This window comes from Aulonocara stuartgranti (assembly GCF_965226115.1).
Source record: "Aulonocara stuartgranti genome assembly, chromosome: 3".
NCBI lineage: Eukaryota > Metazoa > Chordata > Actinopteri > Cichliformes > Cichlidae > Aulonocara > Aulonocara stuartgranti.
This window is the reverse complement of record NC_138941.1, coordinates 33,588,472-33,609,905: the sequence shown is the minus strand read 5'-3', so window position 1 is coordinate 33,609,905 and position 21,434 is coordinate 33,588,472. Positions and strand designations below refer to the sequence as shown.

Genomic DNA, 21,434 nt, shown 5'->3' with positions numbered 1-21,434 from the left:
CCAGCCCCTCTCCTGCTTTGTGACCAATGAGCTGACAGCACACTTATGACAATTCGAGTATGACAATTCAGATTACCGCTCATCTCATTGGTCGAGGAAAGGTCGCTTACGGAGAAAATACCGGAAGACAACAGATGACCACAACAAGAAGCATGGCCAACAGGGAAACAAACGCCGACACTGCGGTGCAAGTCTCGGACGACAGTACACCTAAAGCTGGGCAGACACTGTGCGATTTTTTTCAGTCACGTTATTCAGCTCCTGCTCAAACTGCACGATTGACTCACAGGGGTTAGAAGTTGGTAGGTCATGATGCAGGTCTCACACTATACGGCCCGATGCTCTGATGCGACCTGAGTGCTCACACTGTGCCTCCATAACATGAAGGTTATAACAGAAAATCTGTCGCGCTCTCCCTCTGTCTTTCACTCACACAGACACACCACCACCATCAACTTTGCTAAATTGCTAATGAAAAACATGATCAGGCAGCTGTGATTAAGCAGCAATGTAAATCCAACTATTTTCATGGTTGTTGTGGTCGTGATCATTTTGTGAGGCCACATCGAAAAGGCTCGGATGAGCTTTCCAAAGTTCTACAAGTTGTGCCTCCATCGCTTGTGTCCAGATCACACGCTGCACAGCCGTGCTGCGCCGTCTTTTTCACCGACGTTTACGTGTTTGCGCGTGAGCAGTGTGAGCGGCTCACGAGCGATTGATGATCGGGAGCTGCTCGAGGTGTTAATCGCTTCTCGTTACCCCACGTATACTACACCAGGGGCGGAGCGTGGGGGTGGCTTACGGGGCTTAAGCCCGGGTTGTTTTGTCAGAAGCCCGGGGTATTTTGGAGTGTAATTTTTTCATAGTTAGATGCCTGGCTGACAACTGTATAAAACAAAAAGTACACACAATATTCGAAGCACGTAGTGCACACTGTGGGAATTTACGACTGTGCGTGAATCCCCCCCTGATATTGGTATGATCCAAGCTCAGGCACTAAGAGACTGAGCGAGGGGGCGGGGGGAGCTGCTGCCCGTGAGTGCGCTGTTGGAGAGACGGAGCCAGCCATACTAAGGAGAGCTTAAGTTTGACCAGGTACCAAAGCAAATCATTCGTACCGTACAAATAATGTAAATATGACGGTGCATCACGAAAGATTGATATGAAACTGATCACTTGACCAATATTATTTTACTTGCTCTTCAAGTGAATCAACAAATGGCGAAATGAAAAGCTGAACAAATGCTATTTTTTTTTTTTTAGAGTCTTAGCTTACGTGTGTTTATTTCATATTTTCAGTTCTTACCCTCCCCGACTAATTCGGTTTCAGTTATGTACTGAAATATAAGAATGGACATTAGAGGGTTCTTTCAAAGAAAAAACTCAGGTAAATGTTATTTTATATATTGTGCTTTGTATGTTGTTCAGTATATTTCTATGCAAAACAAGAGGGATTTCAGTACACAGCAGGATATTCACATTTGTAACCAGATATTTACATACACTTTAGGGAGAAAACATAAAACATTTTTACTGTACAACATCAATTTAGAGTAAACTTTTGTTTTAGATAAATATTGAAATATATTTTGAATTAGTTAAATGTCAGAATAAAGAGAGACAGAGATCTATTTTTTATCACTTTCATTAAATTTAGGAGTACATATACACTAAGTTTATTGTTAATTAATAAGAAAACTCCAGAGGATTCCATTCTGAGCTGAAGAAGCTTCTGATAGGTTAGTAGAGTCCATGTGAGTAAATTGGTGGCACAGCTGTGGATGCATATAAGGCAAAACACAAAGCCTGTTTCTGTGACATGGGAAAATCAAGAGATGTCAACCAAAACACCAGGAAAAGAACTGTGGAGCTCCATAAGTGTGGCTCAGTTTGAATACAATTTGGTGCCATTTGCAATTAAAAAACACAGACAGTTTCTCTCTTTACTCTTAAAGTTAACAAATATGTTTTTATATTTATCAATCTAAAAAAATAAACATTTAGTCTGATTTGATGTTACAATTAAAAAAGTGTTTGTGTTTTGATCTGAAGAGTTTGTAAATATCTGGTTTCAACTGTATATTTGATGATTGTCAGCACAAAGAGAGAGAGAGAGGAGCAGAGATTGAGATGGAGAATGAGGACAGAACAGAGATGAACAAGAGCAGGTGAGACACACATGTTAGTCAAATGGTTGCTTACTAAAAGTATCACTGTATCATAGGTACTCATGTATCTCGTACCTAGTGTTTCTTTTTAGGTTTGCTATTTTTCAAATTCTATATTTATTAAGTTCTGCAGGCTTGTTTGCACAACAAGGCTAAATAATTATATAAACTTTTCTCAATCTAAATATTGTACTTTGGTAGAATTAAATAAATAAGTGTAGTGCAGGTCTATGATGATTTTTAGTGCTACTATCATCTAGTTCTGATTGTGGTTATGTCTTGGTTAAGTCCCCCCCCCCCTCAAAAAAAAAAAAAATCCCACATGCATACTACCCTTTAGGGCTAAGCCCCGGGTGTTTCAAATGTCTGGCTCCTCCTCTGTACTACACGACGCACGATGAAGGCCAAAATTGGGCCGATCACCAAATCGGTCGCACGACTCATAAATCGTCTCAAAATGGGCCAAAAATCGCACAGTGTAAGCCCAGCATTAGAGCAGCAATGTTTGTTCGCCCAGAGAAAGAAAAAAAGGCTGCGAAAGATAAGATAAGATAAGATAACCTTTATTAGTCCCACACGTGGGAAATTTGTTTTGTCACAGCAGGAAGTGGACAGTGCAAAAGTTATGACGCAAAAATTAGAATACAATAAGAATAAATACAGGGAGGAATGGGAAAAGGAAACCACTGGGCTGGGAACATGCACGATAACACCTATAAAGCGCACTGCACTGTGTGCCGGCGCACTTTTTCCATAGGCATGCTTCTAGTGGTGGGCACATGAAGAACATGAGGGGCGTGAAAGCTCGGGGAACCCTTAACCATTTTTTTGTCCACCAGGCCACGGCAGAAGCAGATATGGTATGTAAACACTGGTTTATTTTTTAAACCCTCTGGTTAAGGTTAATATGGGCATGTGCAGTGAATATCAGCGCTATGTGGCCAGAAGTGTGATAATATAATTTATTTTGTGTAATAAACAACTGCAAGGATAGATGATTACAACAAATAGATGACTAATACATAAAAGTAATACATAGATGAATAATGATGATGAGTTATGATGCGTAATCATGGGAACAAGTGGGTTTACAAACAGGAGCAGCTGATTAGCATTAGAAAAGCTGAAATAATACCTCAACTGAAGCCAACTGTACTAAATGCACTAAATGTGCACTGTTACAAGAATATTTTTCGTTCTATTGTTTTCTATTAATTTATATAATTTTAAGTTAAGCAGGACAGAGTTCTTTTAAAGAAAGATTTACTTATATTCTCAAAAGTTAAGCATGACAGGCTTCTGTTTAAGAAAGAGACCTGTTTTACTGTGTTAATGTTGTCATTTTGAGCTAAAAATAAATGGCTAAATGATCATTTGTTTCCCATATGGTCATATCACAAAGAATATGCATCTGCTTAAATCAAATTCAAGTCAAATGGTTAAAAAAATAATTTCACACACAAAAAAAAGAGCTACCACACTGGGAAGGGTGAAGACAACTGGGTTGCCCGGCCCTGGCCACGAGGTGTCCCTTATTTATTTTTCAGGGAGTTGGCAACCCTACTCATAGAATGTGTGTCACAGGAAAAGGGAAAAATGTCAGCATGGATAAGTTCTTTACATCACTCTCCCTGGCCAACATGCTAATTGCCAAAAAGACAGGTCTGCTCACAACCACGAGTAAAACGAGACAGGAGCTGTCACCTCCTCGCAAAAACCAGCATATTGTGAAAACTATATTCAACAACATGGCTGACAGCTGGCAAGACAACAGTGACACTGTGCACATGCAAGCCAAGGAAGAGTGTCTGCATCCTCAGTGCTGTTCAGCCCAATGTCAGCATCAGCACACCGAAAAGAAAAAACGCGCAGCCTCACTGACAGACTTTCACACCGAGATGTGTAGGCTTACAGTGCTTCATCCTATCTGCCTTACCGGCCTGCCACCAGCACCTACAGTTCATATCAGAAATGTCTAAACTACAACTAAAGCAGGAGCAGGAGAAATCACGGACCATCCCACATCACCTTTAAGGCTTTTTAAGGCAAACCAAAGCTATTCTCTTTTCTAAGCAGTCCCTTACACTAGTTGTTAGTTTAAAAAAGAATGTGATGAAAAATTTATGAAAACATTTGTTTTAAATGTACAAAAATGGGCTGATAGTAACTGACTATGTAGGTTTTAAAGGATGCTTTCTTTATTAATCCTACATTTTGCATAATTTGTTGAAAGATGACTCAACAAATATGCATGAATTGTATTCTGAACAAACTACTAATTAAAAACAGAAAATGAATTACTGTATCCTTAATACATCCTTCAGACCGCAACCTCATGCAGATTTTTCAATAACTGATGCTGTCGTTTGATTCATATGCCCTCCAGGAGTGGGATAAAAGAACCGTAATAGTGTAAGAGAAATAAAATAAAGCACTGTCATCATTTTTAATGACTTAACTGAGAAATAATCTACTCCACCTAAAGTCAATATCCTGTAGAGAATGTACATTACACCTAAGACGTGTTCATAAAAAAGAAAAAACATTCCTTCCACTGAGCGATCATCGCTAACTCATATACTGTTAAGATCTGTGTTGTAATGATAAATAATAAAACATAATTGAAGAAATGATAATGCTTTAAGTGCAGGTTAACTGTGTTTTAAGTTTTATGACCAGCCTCAGAGGATATACTTTTGTTTTCATGATGCCCCCAAACCAGGGTTTTCATACTGAAACTGGCCAACAGCTGTCAGGTGGTTGATAGAAAATCAAATAATTTTTAATGAATTTAAGAAGAGGTTAAACACGGCCTGACACCTGACAATAAATAGTACCTGTCGTTAGTGAGGTTGTGCACTTAACTTACCGGGGTCTTGAAAATAAGCACAGAGACGTTAGAGGAAAAGCAAGGAGAGGAGACCTGAGGCCTGTGCTACGAAGCAGGATTTCGTGTCCAGCTAATGTCAAGGTTAACCCTGGGCTTACTCAGGCATATCACCATGGTAATTTATTCTGCATGGTAACTTAAGTGCTCCAGAACAGATTAGGTGATTTAGTGATCAGCAGCATATCACCATCTACTGACCAATCTCCAAAAATACTGACGCCCACACCTGGAAGATCCCTTAGAGCAGTGGTCTCCAACCTTTTTTGCGCCACGGACCGGTGTATGTCCGACAATATTTTCATGGACCGGTCTTTAAGATGTCGTGGATAAATACAACAACAAAAAAAACCCTGTACAAGTACCAAAAAGAAGAAGATTTATTCATAACACACGGGAAAAGACCTGGGGAAACCGAGTTAACGATCAAAACGATAAAAAAATAATGACTAAAAACCCTGAAAACCATAAATTTCACACCCGAGTTTCAACTCTCATGGCCCGGTACCAAATGACTCACGGACAGGCTGTGGCCCGGGGGTTGGGGAGCGCTGCCTTAGAGTAGCAGTGGCTAAAGTTTTGGGTATTTTTTAAATCACATCAAATGTGTTTGTGTGTCTTTGATGAGCATTAGTAATAAATATAAATTCTTAGATGCGATTTTATTCCATGTCTTTTTTTCCTGTTGGAACTACATACAGCAATATAACACATCATTCTAAAACAGCATGTAGTTTGTGCTGGCTGACATTATATCAAATTTGCACATAGACTATAAGCCTACAGTGTTTGAATGCACTTTATTTTATTTGTATTCTTTATTTGTTCTCAGGCTCTTAAACACCGAAAGCTGAAACTCTTTTAGAAACATTAACTCAATGAAATACATGGTTACAATCTATTAAGTAAGTTAACTTGCCCAATTGCTCTTTTCCAGTCTTACTGACCACAGCGCTTGCAGTGTACATACATTCATGCAAAACTTTTAACACAATGCTACTGTTAGGTTCTTTTCCTGTTAAAGACACTCATCGTGCTGCTTTGTCTGCAGCAGCTTTGTTGCTTTCAGTCTGTGTTATGCGTTTAACCTCCTGTTTTCCCCACAGTATAATTTTATTTTCCTTTGTTGCTGCTCTGTTGCCAGCAGACTTATCCATAACTTTGGTCAGATGCTGCCAACGCCACCTCTTAGATGTAAACGCATAGGAGAAACCCTCGGTTAACTTAATAGCCAGCTTCTAGCACTGCTTGGTTTGATGTATGGGTGAGTGGATCAAGATAACAGAAAGATATTCTTAATTTCTAATACAAGACCTCGTTGTGCCCCAAATAAACAAATACAAGTGAAATAAATGTGGTTGGAGCAAAAAAAAAAAAAAACAAGGGCAGGGAAAGAATTGAGACAGGAAGCAAAAACACAACATAGCACACAAGTAAAAAATAAATAAATGAAAGTGGATGCATTCTTCAACAGAAGAGTGAAACAAAACATGTATTATTTGAAAGCCCTTTAGAAGAATTAAATCACTATTTTAGTTGTCCATGAGTTATGAAGCCATTAGTTTCCTGTGTGTGTCTTGAATTAAATAGCACCCCGAAAAACATGAATGCGCACAAAATTATCCTAATCTGGTTATGGATAACAGCTGTCATTTCTGAGGAGGTGGCTTTAAATCAGTGTTGCCAAATTCACTTACAAGCATCTGTTGTGGTAAAGACATGTAAACACTGAGCAAGATGGAAGAACAGTGACAGTGTGAGGGGAGTAGTAGGTGAATAAAATCTTGTTGGTAAAACAGAGGAAGTAGGGTGAGTTTGGAAAGACCAGATTAGACAAACTACAGACAGTGGTACTTTGATGAGCAGAGCAGCCTGTATTTATGATTAAAAACCGTCCGCTTCTCTCTGCCAATAAGCCCTTATCTGTACTGCATGCATATAAGTCTGATAGGGCCTCTAGCCATAGTGAAAGATAACAAAAATAATTAGTTAACATTCAGCTTTGAGCAGACTGAATTTTTTCTCTAAAGAAAAAATAATATTGGAAGAAGAAGATAGGAAGAGAAGAAGCAGTTTTACAGTTTATTCTTACAAGAAATGTTTCAGTTTATTTGTGAATGTGTTTGTCAAAATGACTCAGCATGTGCGAGCATCACTTTGAGCGACAGCAAATACAGTACATTTCAACTCTCATCTTGTTGAATTGGAGTTGATCTTGGAAGGAGCCTCAGATTTTTATGTGGGGGACTTTTTTTTTAACCCTGTTTGTGAATATTCATTGATTGTTGGCTGGAATTGAAAAAATGGCCAAACACATAGGGTCTCTGTGATCTTTCGTATATTCGCACCTTTAACCCAAATCTGAAAGCTGTGGGTTAAGAGCATAGCATTACAGGCCAGTGCCGAGCATTCAAAGATAACTGGGACACTAAAAATGTTAATGGATTCTTATGGCAGATGGCATGGTGGTGCAGTGGTTAGCTAGGGCCTTCACCAAAGACAGTGCAACAATATGTATGTTATGGTAAATGTTCTGTATAGCTCTTTACTTGGTCCTAAGGACCCCAAAGCGCTTTACACTATACACAGTCATCCACCCATTCACACACTGGTGATGGCAAGCTATAGTGTAGCCACAGCCGCCCTGGAGCGCACTGACGAGGCTGCCGGACACTGGCGCCACCGGACCCTCTGACCACCACCAGTAGGCAACGGGAGAGGTGTCTTGCCCAAGGACACAATGACCGAGACTGTCGGAGCCAGGGCTCGAACCGGCAACCTTCCGATGACAAGACGAACACCTAACTCTTGAGCCACGATCGCCCATATGTTAGGTTAACTGGTGGGTCTGACTTGTTGTTCCAGCCTTGTGATGGACTGGCAACCCTCCTAGCGTGAACTCCACCTCTCTTGGTTTAGAGCTGCAGGGAAAAAATCTACTTATCCCAATTTGGATTGTGTTGGCACCGGGTTGAGCAGGTTATTTTAGACATTCTTCTCCCCAGCAATTTCCACTTTCTCATAGGTGACTGTGAGGCATTCCAGATGAACTACCCCCTCACTCCAATGAATCGCTAACTTAGTGAGTTTGCAACTTCTTTACATGGCATTATGTTCCTGGGAGCTATGTAGTCCGGGCAATAACCCCCAGCAGGGTTTCACAACACAAACGGGTTCCAGGGAAGGGACCAGACTAAGAGCACTTTGACAAACCCCAATGAAATGGAACTCTAACCTTACCTGGAAATGGGATACGGGGTCCTCCTACTTGAGCCAGAGCCAGGAGAGGAACCCACAGGTGAGCATCTAGTGGCCAGGCCTGGATTCAAGGAATTTGGCCAGCACAGCCTGAAGAAATTACATGAATCCGCCACCCTGTGGACGGGCATTGTGCTCACCTTCATTGTGAGCTAGGCAGCAGGTGAAGATGGGGGCCCTTGGTGTGTTGACCCTCAGCACTGCAGACTGGATTTGGCCAAAAATACCCAACAAAAATCCTCTGCTTAAATTGCTTCTTAGATCTCCACAGACATTTTCTAAAGACCAAAGGATAAAATCTCATCTCTATAGTGTAGTGGTTTACATTTGCCTAACACATGACAGATCCCTGGTTTGAGATCAGGAGGAGACCAAAATCCCTTGGGAGGTGTGTCAGGGAGGGCATCCGGCGTATAAATCTGCCAAGTCAAATATGTGGAGCCATGTGCGATGGTGACCCCTTGTGAATAAGAGAGCAGCCAAAAGAAGCACACACATCGTAAATAGAAGTGTGAATTCCTGCACACACTTCCTTAAAAGTTAGTTCTTGTTCTTGTTAGTCCTGGTTGATGCTGCCAGTGCATCAAACTGTTCCAAATGTTGTTGGCCTGCGAAACGTAATTTCTGGCCCTCTAATGGCTCTTGTGTATCTTTGCTGAGCGCTATCGTTCAGTGAAAAGGTTAGTTACATGAGTTTTTGCTGCACTTACTACTTTGGCTGGCTGCCAAAGACCCCTCTTAGTAATCCCACTTAGGGCCAAAACATTCAATTACAAATCAATTAAAGTAATCAAGTTTGCAGCATTTCTGGCCCTGTAGGCTTTACAGCTTAGAACACTGCGAGTGTAGTTCCACATCTCAAAAATGATTTGCATAAATAAGGAAGTAAAACAGCACAGGTAAATGTTTTGACTTGCTATTTAGTTTTGTTTCCATGCAAACCTACATTTGGTTTTAGGTTTAAGCACCAAAATTACTGTTTTAGGGAAAGATCAGCATTTGGGTTAAAATAAGCTCTCAAAGTGTGCACATTAAAAAACATGTTAGAAAGCTCCATTTTCTAGGTTACTAATCTATTGACTCCATTGGATTTTACCTGCATTTATTCGCACAAAATCACAATAAATCAAAATAAATGATAATGTGCTTTCTAATAGGAGCAGTTGTTGGCATTTCATCGCCAATCTATGGGACTAAATATAATCCATAACTGTGTTCGATTTCATTTATGATAAACAGCAGCTTCCCAGGTGAAAGTGATTGCTTTGGCAAGGACCGGTACCATCCAGTCCTGGAGGATGTGTGGGCTGGAGTCAAGGAGGAACAGCAGGATGGTGGACATGTAGAAGCAGAGTGCATGGATAAGCAGGGACTATAGTTTGGAGAAGATCTTGTGGACCAACATCTGACAGACAGATCCTGCAAGGGGGGAAAGTCATTACTGTAGCATGACCAGATGCTAAAGACAATTGCTGATACTATCTCCAAAGCTATTCTAGAACAAACATGTCTGCTGTATTCCTAAATAGGAATATTGCTTTCATCATGAGGAACTGTCACAACCACAGCGCAGACCAGCAGTGGGGCTGCTTACCTCAGCATTGGGGTGGGAGCTATGAGTCAATCTGGGAGGGCAGCTAAAGTTCCCAGACCATGTGTGGAAACTTTGTTGAAGCCAGATGTGGTGCTGGCATCAATCTCCTCCAAGCAGGTGCTCTCATTAGAGCTTCCAGCTTCCAGGGAGGACCGCATGGAGGGAGTGAATGAAAGGAAGTAATCCACATACCAAGAGCTCATGGAGCTCTGCAAGAAAAGAGGCCGGGAGTCACGCTGCAAGCCTATTGAAAAGAGGAGCAGAGGATCTGCAGAACAAATATCCTTCTCCTGTATTCTACATGCTACTTTGCATTAAAGTAATGCAGAGTAGCATTATGGCTCACAAGTTCACAATGGAGGTGAAAAAGGGCCTCAAGTTGGTTTTGGATTAGGAAGAATATTCCCGTGGGCTAGTGCTGCCGGAACACCTGGCTAGGTTGTCTGAGTGAGGGCGAAAGATGTTGAAAGACCAGAAACACCCAGGGACCTCGAGTACATCACTGAAAATGTGTCCCAGTGGATCAATGACGTATTTTCAGTTGATGCTACTGTATATAGTGGCTACAAGTGAGCAGGCTACTAGGCAATGGGCACAGAGATGTGTGCATGTTCATACAACTGCATCACAAAGCCTGGCTTATGCTTGGTTGGTCCATTTACAAAACTGGTCTTAACAAAAACCTACTTAACAGTTGGTGCTAGTCTCCTAGAATATTACATTCAGCTGAATGTGAGAGACTAGAAATGTGGTACTCACATTTGCTGAGTAAATGCAGCTCGTGAGGATGAAACAACAAAGGCTGATTTCAGACGAGATTCCTTGAGCACCGTGTGACCATAATTGGATTAGAAGGCTGGTTGCTACAGAAAGAATAGAAGAGATGGAGTAAGGAGCTTTTGCCATTTATTCTCTTTTGTGTGGTTGGAGGTGATTATGACTAATCAATGCTGGCAAGTTTCAGTGAGCTGCCAATGAAAATGAAGCCTTTCCCCAAGTAGTTGCCATTCTGTATTTACTGAGTCTATGCTGCCTCAGTACAATGTGACTCCCTATCACCCTTTATTTATCAAATCTCTTTTACAGATGTCTTCACAGGCAAGGGTTTATGTATGTAGGTAGCTCACGGTAGCTATGATCCACTGCTAATGCTATGTTTTAGGTTTTTAGGTTAGGTGCAGTAGAACATATCTTAAAGTCCCACAGATATATTCTAGGGAATCCTCGAGCTGTTGTTTGCTTTGTAACTGTCTAAGTTGTGCTACTTCCGTGTGAAAAACATTAATCTTCCACTTTTCCTGGAGTGTCAGTGAACTTGATAATAACACAGTCCATGATAGCATCAGAGGAGTTTCCCCATTTCGTATCTGTTACATAAAAATGGCCACCGCTTCATCAGCTCTCGGCCAGCCGCACTTGAGTGAAAGAGGTGAGGGTGGGGGGTTAGGTCTGGATCCTTGATTTGAGTGAAGAAGAGATGTAGAGATGAAGCGATTAGGATGAGTGCAGCCATCGAGCCTATTTAAAGAACACAATATTTACTGGAAATCCTCCTACAGTAATGGAAATTCTTTACATATAGCTTATAGCTATATAACAGCTTTAATTCATAATGTAGGCAAAACCAAGCTTTGAAATGAGCTGTAAGCTATGGTTTAGTCTGTGGTCTGTACTGTTGTTTTTGTTTATGGCAATTACTTTCTCCCGTGACATAGAAGTCAGTCTATTCAGAATGACACCAGGCTAGAGTGACTCTTTAATCTTAAATTCTGTTTGTCCACATCCTAACACTGGCAGGATCGGCAGCTTTCTCCTTTGGGCTGTGATGGTGGTGTCACTTGTTAGTGAAGCCTTTTTTTCTGTATGAAATGCTTTGAACAAGAAGGGTAACAACAAAACAGTATTCTTAGTTACTGTTACGAATACGTTATCATTTTTTAAGCTTGGTGATCACTGAAGGACAAAGCTTGAATGACAAGTATTGAGATTCCGGTGTGGGCTTTTTCAAACATATTTAGAGTGTATTTGGTTTAAATGTTCCTAGGACTCAGAAAGCTATTGTCCTATTTCAGTGGTTAACTGATCACTGCAGCGCGCAACACGCAGCGTCATCAAGACATTTATACTCCTGACCTTAAGGTTGAAGAAACTCAGACCAATAACTAAATAACCCAGCTTTGTTTTGACTACTGTGGTCTGCTTTAGTTTGCTACAGCCGGGTAAAGTCCCGGGTGTTCATTTCACGTCTCTGTCTGCTGTGACAGTGTGAGTCATTACTCAAATCCAATTTGCCTGCAAGCCTTTATGTTGCCTGCTTTGCTCATGTGTCTTTCTGTTGACACATAAAAAGCAATCCCTGGCATGTTACCAGCACGTTTCTCCTTACTCTCCCAACATCAGTTGACGAGAGAGGCAATGAGTGGACAAGATGCTGCTTTAACCGAGGGCAAAAGAAAATGAAGCCATTCATCTCCCACTAGGTCACGAAAAGAGATGGGAAACTCAGAGGGGAAACACTGGTCTGTTTTCTGTTATATTTCCATAGATGGGGAGTCTGTGCAGATGCCTCTCATTAGAACAGTTCCCCTCCTTTCCAGCCCTAACCCCTGTGGCACTGACTATGGTCTGCACTGGCTGCTGCCACTATGCCCAGCTGTGAACAGATGGGTGGCACAGAGCAGGCCAATATGTCAGGCCTGATGGCGTATTTCAAGAAATATTAAGATTATGCCCTGTGGTGTACTCTGTTCAGATTCAATAAACACAGTAAAGATGCAGTGAGCACCCAGAGAACTGCTTTGATAGCACAGTGTTTACTATCATACAAATTGTGGAATGCTGAAATCAAAATATTGCCCAAAAAATAAAATAAAATCCATTTCTGGTGAAAAAATTTAAAGTGTATGTCCTCATGCTATGCACATCCCAAGTTGAAATCACTCTGGTGAACCACGTCTAAGAGAGAGACTGATAAATATACCACATCTATCCTTCAGTGACAGCGTACAGTATGTGGAGTGTTTTCAGGTCTCTTACCACAACCCCAATATGTTTCCACAGAAACAACAGTATGTGCTAAAATCTGAATAATGTATTGCTGGAAGTTTGTTTGGCTTGAAGAAATCAAATAAACTCAATTGACCCTTTGCTAAACCCTTCTCCCAAAGGGTGATTATCTATTCATGGCTTAGCCACTGTAACAAACTATGCATGCCAGGTCTGTCTGAACCCCGTCAATATAGGCTAGAAGTCAGGGCAGAGCTACTCATTGTGCCTGTTGCCAATAAAAACCATCCATCTCTGAGTGCTTATCCTTAATGATACCTTAAAATCGGTAATGACGTCTTAAATTATCTTCAGATGCTATCATACTCAGCACGTTTTATTTATCGTATAGACTTGAACAACAGTTATCTTGCTGAGTTTTAAACCTTCAGTAAGGTGAAGGCACACCAGGTCCTTCACTCAGTGTCGGTGAGTGCAGTAGTTGTATGTTTCCTTCTTTCAATAATAATTCTGTCATCCTCAGGCAGTAGAAAGTTTCTAGCCACAAAGGCCAGAGATGCAGGTTAAGTCAGTATGGCACATGTTGCTTTAGTTTGAAAGGACATTGGACTTCTGGTATTGTAATCCTGGGCAAGTTGTTATTCATTTACTTGCATTTTAGAGTCTTTCTTGTTGCTATTAGCTAAGATGAACAACAGCTAATTTAGCTATTAGCTAAGATGAACAACAGCTAATTTAGCTATTAGCTAAGATGAACAACAGCTAGGTTAGCTATTAGCTAAGCCCGTTATTGATACTAATCAACAATTAGTTGAGTGGGCCTAAATTCCTCCATAATAATGTAATAAAATGATCTGATAAAGCCAAACAGAAAATGATTAGTCCAAGTTAGGGCTGCTGTTCTACAGCTATTGAATTGCGAAGCGTACATAGAGGTGTAACTATTAGCTAACTTAGCAGCTATTCATCTTTGCTGAATTATATATTCAATCAAATATTTGCTATTTGATTAAAATTTACCTAAACGAATAATGTTAATCTAAATACCTGTCGACTTAAAACATTACATATCATGGAGGAACACAGAGAAATATTATTATTACTCCCTGCAACTTAAATGAAGGCTCATTCATACTTTGACTCTCAGACTTTGAGCTTGCAGTGACAGCACTTGAGTAAGGAAATCTTGAGCTCTTTATATTGCTAAAGCTGCAATAATACATTTAAATATATTTAAATATTTTCAATGAATGGCTTTAAAAGAACTACGAGGGGCAGTCTTTGATGAACAGTGTTATTTTCTATCTGGTTTTTTTTTCTAGTTAGATGCAAGTGCATCAGCACATTAGTCAGTCATTGAGTTATGTATATATACACATCAGTGGAAAATTGGATTTTTTTTTTATAAACAGCCACTTTACTTGAGCTCCAAAGTGTGTTAGGATGTGTTCAATGAATGCAGCATTTGCAACAGACCCCTAATGTTTTGTCATTTCAACACGCTCCATGAAGCCATTTTTTCATGCGGTCAAGTGTTGAAGCAGCCAGGGCTGCACAGCTTGTCCTCTCCCCCCCTCCAAAAAAACAAGATGGACTCTTCTGATAAATGATTAGCTTGATGAGGAATCATGATCTAGATCAAGAGCAAGCTAATGTTAGCAATCTGTGTTGTCCATCTGTCTCATTATCCAACCAGCAACCTAACTCACTCTACACCTTGAGAAAAGCAGACCAGGCTAGTGCAGCTGTGAATGAATTTCGAATCCTTCTTTTTTTTTTTTTTCATGCCAGGAACCTGTGAGATCTTAATGCATAATGTATGGACTGTGTGGTTTTTCTACACTCACTTCCTGAAATACTGACCCTGAAGCTTGTGGCTATGTGGCTATGTCTTTACATGCAAGAGAAGAGAGTCTAATAACTGGAAAACACAGAATGTTATGTATCATATAAACTCATTAACTATGAAGTAGATTATATCAAGTTATTTAACCCTGTGAGAGCTAAGGCATCATCACTGATAAGAAGTGATCCTAAAATAATTTATTTTGATCCCTGATTGCCAAAACGATAATTTTCAAAAACCAATATTAATATATTTACAACTGCGCCTTGAGACTGTTGCTGTGATTTGGTGTTATGTAAATACAATTGAACTGAATTAATTTAAATTAATAGCACAGGGTTAGTTGTGAGGTGAGTAGATCATAGATCATAGGTTATATATATATATATATATAATTATATATATTTTTAAATTAGGGGTTTTAAAATATACCTAATCTTAACTTTTCATGCAGGAGTTACACTAGTGAAAACAGTGACTGTGGCACAACCAAAATTACTGTGATCATGTTTGCTTAAAGATGGGGACCAGGTCTATGACCGATCATGGTTAGTTACCATCTTCAAAGCAACTCGGGTGAGTCAAGACGACAATAACTCACTGAAAAATGCAATAAGTCTGACATCAATTCACAATTGAATGCAGTCAAATAATTGCTTTGCCAGTTAGCTCTAATGTATTTGTGATAATACAGCAATTAACAGGGATAAACTGATAAAAACTGCAATTTTTTTGTTGTTTGCTGCATTTCTGTTGTTGTCAAAAATTCACATTAAAAATAAATTTATATTAACTACTTACATGCAGAGTCCAGACAGAACCTCATAGATTTGAAACAAAAATTCTGAAACTATTCAGGATTCCAAAACTACCTCTGTTACCAAATAAGAAAAAATTAAATGCAATTACCTGGCAACCACTGATTTTCCCTGGTCACAAAAAGGTTGCTATGCTATTTTTACTCTAGTGGGACTGAGCCATTAGTGACAGAAATGGGAAAGTAAAAGTGTTTGTGTGTGTTTGTGTGTACGTGTGTGTGTGTTGCTTCATCCTCTCCAAAGAACCTTTATTGAGCTCTGTTTAAAAAGTAAAGTAGAGGTAGAGAAATATACCGTGAAACTCTCTCTCTCTCTCTCTCTCTCTCTCTCTCACTCACACACACACACACACACACACACACACACACACACACACACACACACACCAAAGAACAATAGCAAAAAAGGAAAAAAACTCAGAAACCCAAGGTAAACTGCTTACATAGGCAATAAACAGATCATATTAACCTCTTGAGCCCCAAGGGGTCTGAAATATGGGGTGCTGCAGAAAGGGATGCCTAAGTATACAGCAAACTGTCCATTATTTAGGTCTCAGAAACTGCCAAGCCCAACCGCCTGAAGAGGTATACTAGAGAGATAGAAGCCAGAAGAATAAACCAGCTGTTGTCCACTGAACCATCCAAGGTGTACGCTCTGTGGCAGGGGAACAACATTTGGGCTCAAAGCTCTATGGGCTCAAAATGTGGTCATAAATATTTTGTACTTGTAAATCAGGATTTGTATGTGTAAAAAGAATTTGTGTGTGCGTAAAAAAGATTTGTATGTGTAAAAAGAATTTGTGTGTGCGTAAAAAAGATTTGTGTGTGGACCAAGGTTATTATCGTTAACGAAAACTAACGAAATAACGAAAACTAGAAGTGAAAAAACATTTTCGTTAACGGAAATAAAAATAAAAACAAAAAAAGGAAAACTAACTAAAACTGTAATGAGTGTTCACAAAACTAACTAAAATTAACTGAATTTATAGCAAAAATGTGTTTAGTTTTCGTAGATGTGTGTGTGTTATACAATAGTCAAGGGTGAAAATGAAGTTTAGTTTCCAGATTTTTTTCTTGCTGTGTCTCATTATGCCAGCAGGTGGCAGTACGTTAGTCGAGTCGTCTGTGTTGCTGCTCCGTCCACGCGCAGAATCATGTCAGGAAAAGTCGGGAGAAAGCGCCAGAGTCCAATTTGGGATTACTTTGAATATGACTGTGTTTTGGATAAAGCAAGTGTCTTGTAGTGGAAAGAGACAAATTATGAGGGACATTTCTAAAGGGGGAAAAAAATCCCACAAACCTTAAAGTGCACTTAAAAAGTTCACACAAGAAGGCTAACCTAGCTTACCTTGAGAAGGGAGCACACTCAACCCTCATCCCCAGAAAACAGAAGCTAACCCCAGGCAAGGCAGCGTGATGCATCCCGAGACAACAGGACTGGGATATCTACATAACTGTGTGAGTCAATTGCCTTCAAAAAGTTTATCAATTCACTTGAAACAAAATTACGAACACCCGGTGCTGCGAGAGTTAATAGTCTCATTGGGGCCAAGATATAAATTTTATAGTTGCCTGGTATCAATGGTTGTTCATCTGCCCTAATTTATTTATTTATTTAAAGAACCCATAGGTGGGAATGTGAGTTGTCTGTCTCTGCGTGTTAGCCCTGCAAACAGACAGGCGACCTGTCCAGGGTGCAGGGTATGGTAGCTGGAATAGCAACATACCCAAGGATAAGCAGAAGAGCATGACTGATATGATGAAACTGGGATTTTGTCACACTTAATTATTGCAAACACAACTAAAACTATAACTGAAACTAATCAAAACTAAACTGAAACTAAGGATTTTCAAAAAAATAAAAACTAAACTAGCAAACAATTGGTAAAAACTAATTAAAACTGATATAAAATTGAAAATCTGAATAAAATAAATCTAAATAAAAATAAAAACTAATGAAAATTGCAAAACTATTAAAACCCTGGTGTGGACTTAGCCAAAAAAAACGTGTGAATCTCTGCAAGTTACAAGTACGAATTTTGACCCTATTTTTCTTCCTTTCATCTGATTGGTCAACCCTGACTTTGTGTTGTGTAGCGGACCTAGCTGCTATATGATATTTATATAGAGATCCTCCAGCTTCAAACTGTATTACCCTTCAAGGACCTGCAGTTCAAAAAAGCTCCCCTCCGACAGCCAAACCCATCTGTTCTCTGATTGGATTGTTACATTTGTGATTGACATGACATTGACCAATCAGATGAAAGGAAGAAAAATAGGGTCAAAATCTGTAATTGTAACTTGCAGAGATTCACACGGTTTTTTTGGTCCACACACAAATCTTTTTTACGCACACACAAATTCTTTTTACACATACACAAATTCTTTTTACACATACAAATCCTGATTTACAAGTACAAAATATTTATGACCACATTTTGAGCCCATACAGCTCACCAAGGTTGGAAACTGAGTAATACTAAAAAAGGATACAGGAGAAGTACACATAACAGTGGTCAATAGCTAGAGGTTACAGGAGTTGACCACAGCAACCTCCCTGAAAAAGATTCAGTAACCATCACAGTGGCAGACATCCAAGAAAGTGCCTCAAGCATGAACTGTTGGACAGCACCAGGCATCTGACACATGGCATGTTTCATACCTACTGGCTAAAAAGCTAACTGCATTTCAGAAATGTCTGGTGGCACAAATGAATTAGCTGCTAATGGATTAAACGCATCTGGAATGGGTAACCGAAGGCCGGACAGTCCTGATCCCCAAGGATCTCCATAAGGGGCCAGTCTCATCAACTTACTGGGCAATAACCTGCCTCAGAACAACATGGAAGCTCCTGTCAGGCATCAAAGCGACTAAAATGAACAGGCACATGAGCGGGGTCTAAAAAGGTATTGGCAGAAACACCAGAGGGGCAGTTTAGATAGAGCAGTCACTCAAGACTGTAAGACCAGACTGAACAACGACTCATGCCCTACACATGAATCATGGAAAGCCTAAAACTGTACAAGATGAACAAGATCCTAAGAGCCTTCATCATAAATTCGATGGGAATGTGGAGAAAAACACTAAAGGCCAACTGCAGGCCAGTTACACAAGTCACCATCAAGTGCAGGATTTACCAAGGAGATGCTCTGTCCCTACTGGGGTCCTGCATAAGCCTAAACCCCTCATCCAGATCATAAACAAGACTGGCTACGGATACCAATTACAGAATGGAAGAATTATTAGCAACCTCCTCTACATGGATGCTATAAAGCTGTGTGCCATGAGTGAATGACACATCGACTCAGTGATCCACACCACTAGGATCTATAGCAATGACACTGTAATGTCATTTGGACTGGAGAAGATTAGTCAGATGGTAACAAAAAGGGAAAGTAGTCAGAAATGAGGGGACTGCACTGCAAGGAGGCAACACTACAGACATTGAGGAAAGCTACCTCGTACCTTGGATTCCCACAGGAAAACCATGGAGAGGTCACATGTTTGCATGTAGGGTATCATCTCAAATCCAGCACCCTGACACTGTACACTAAGCAGAAGGAAGGAGGCCAAGGACTAGTGAGTGTCCAGGATGAAGCAGCTAATATCCAGTACATCAGGAAGATGGCCATAACTGGTCGTGTGCTTAGTCAATACCTCAGGCAGCAGAAACTCGAGAAAGAAGAAGAGCAAGGAGAGGAATCATCATTCAAAGCAGGCCAATGCATGCTACCTCCCACCAGCAGACAGCAGAAGTGGCTGAGCAAGAAGACCTACAGAAGATGTGGAAGGTTAGGGCAAAAGTAATCCAGCGGACACTCGTGGCAGTGACCCCAAACTGGACGAGTAGCTCTAACTGATCCTAAGAACAACACCTGAGATATCTGTGCAGAAGAGTTCAGTCCTAGATACTGAGCAGGAACCTCAAACTCATGCTAGTCAGTTGCTTGAAGTAGTTCTATGTTCTGTGTACATTGTGTTTGTGGTGAAGAGAATACAAAAAACCCCCCTAACAATGGCTTGTCATTATATGAAATAAAGTGTTGTTATTCTATTATCATCATCAACATCTAACCATTAATGTCCACGTCAGAAGCATTAGAAATCTCCCTGTTGATGGTGAATGAGAAGGTGAAATAGTTTGCAAAATGAAGTGCTGCTCACTTGAGCTTTGGCATGCCTTGCACCAATCCATTCGAGTTATCTGCAGCCCAGTAAACTCATCTTGTGTAGCACAGAAAATTCAAGTGAAACCACTCAAAAACCTCACTGGATTATGTGAGCTGGGAAGTGCGAGATGGCACTTCTCGTCCCAGTTTACAAGCAGACATAACAGGACATGATGGAGCTCAAGCTGCATATTTCCCTTCACACAAACATAGGAAGATTACATTTAAAATATTTGCAATAGTTGCCTTTGTTTCTCAATTTTAACCAGTTTCTGCCTCTGTAAGATATCTGACAGTAAAAAATGACAATGTGCTTATGCCTACCATTCCTTTGTGATGATGCAGTACAATAGACAGCCCGTGCTAAATGCAAATTGTAACACTGAAGACATGACATTGGTCACACATCACTTGTCCCACAGGTACCTGGCATCTCTGTGCAGGATGTAAGGGATGCCAATCCTGCCAACTTCTATTCTGGCACTAAGCTGACCCAGACTGCTGCCGATGGCATTATCACCAGCTTCCCCACCTTCCCTGGCATGTCATGTCTGGCTAATCTCACAGTCACTTTGTACTTTGGCTCGAATGAGGCTTGTCATGAGGTCTTTGAGCTGGTGCGGGGACAACTTCTATGCCATTAGAGAGAGTACAAAGAGAATGTGAAGTCTGATCCTGCTGTCAGGTTTATTCATTAAAAGGCGGAGGAAGGAAGTTTATTTGTATGGCACATTTCCTACATGAAGGCAATTCAAAGTGCTTTACATAATGAACTAAAACATTAAGAAAGAAAAAGGCATATGAAAGAAAAATCACCATAAAGGCACTAAAATGCGAATTAAAAGGTAAAACAGGCCTCCCGTTTAAAACAAGCCACATACTGCGAGTTCTTTTCACAACAATGAAAGTGTGGCATGTGTTGAAACACAAAGGAGAAGTCAAATTAGAAATGGACCTTTAAAACTACTTGCTTTGAAAGAAAAATCATTTGAAATTAATTTAACGTAAATAAATAATTCATAAACAGAGTCACTTCCATAGAGTCCAGGATGGAGGAGTGGCAGATGCTGTCATGCTCAAATTAATTGAAATGTCTTTAAAAACATGAACTTGTCATGGTCCTGGGCCATGTTGGCCCAGTGTTCTTAGTTTCCTTGTATGTTTGTATTTTGTTCCTTGCTTAGGCCATGTTTTCTGAGTTGCCCTGTTGTGTTGTTCCCTAAGTGTTTTCCCTTCATGGCTTTTACCCCCTGTGTGCCCCTCTGTGTATCTGTGAGCTCTCGTCTCTCCTTATGTTTTATTCCATGTTTCCCCTGCCCATTATATCTAAGTTCTCCCCGTGCTCTCTCTTCCCCCTGTGTGCCCTCTATGTATTTATGAGCCCTCGTCTCCCTTTGTGGTTGTTTCATGTTTCCCCAGCCCGTTATGTCTGTGTTTTCCCCGTGCTCTCTCTCCTCCTGTCTGAACCTCTGTGCACTTCCTGTTTACTTTGTGACTCTCACGCCCGTACATGTCATGTTCAGTTCACCCCGCCCTGTCTCGTTATGATTATCAGTGTCACCTGTGTTCCCCGTGTGTTCCCACTTTCCTCGTTAACCCTCTGTGTATTTCTGTCTGCGTCTCCCTCTGTTCAGCGTGACGTCGTCCCTCATGTTGTGTGGATCTTCCTGTGCCTTCCTGCGAATGTTA

At 40.4% G+C, this 21,434-nt stretch overlaps 1 long non-coding RNA gene across 1 annotated transcript; it reads left to right on the top strand.

Moving 5' to 3' along the window:
* The first annotated feature begins 780 nt into the window (after positions 1-780).
* Positions 781-2,455, top strand: LOC309702121. Its single transcript, XR_014275386.1, has 3 exons — positions 781-1,095; positions 1,300-1,387; positions 2,098-2,455. It is a non-coding gene; the product is annotated as an uncharacterized lncRNA (long non-coding RNA).
* Positions 2,456-21,434: the final 18,979 nt, after the last annotated feature.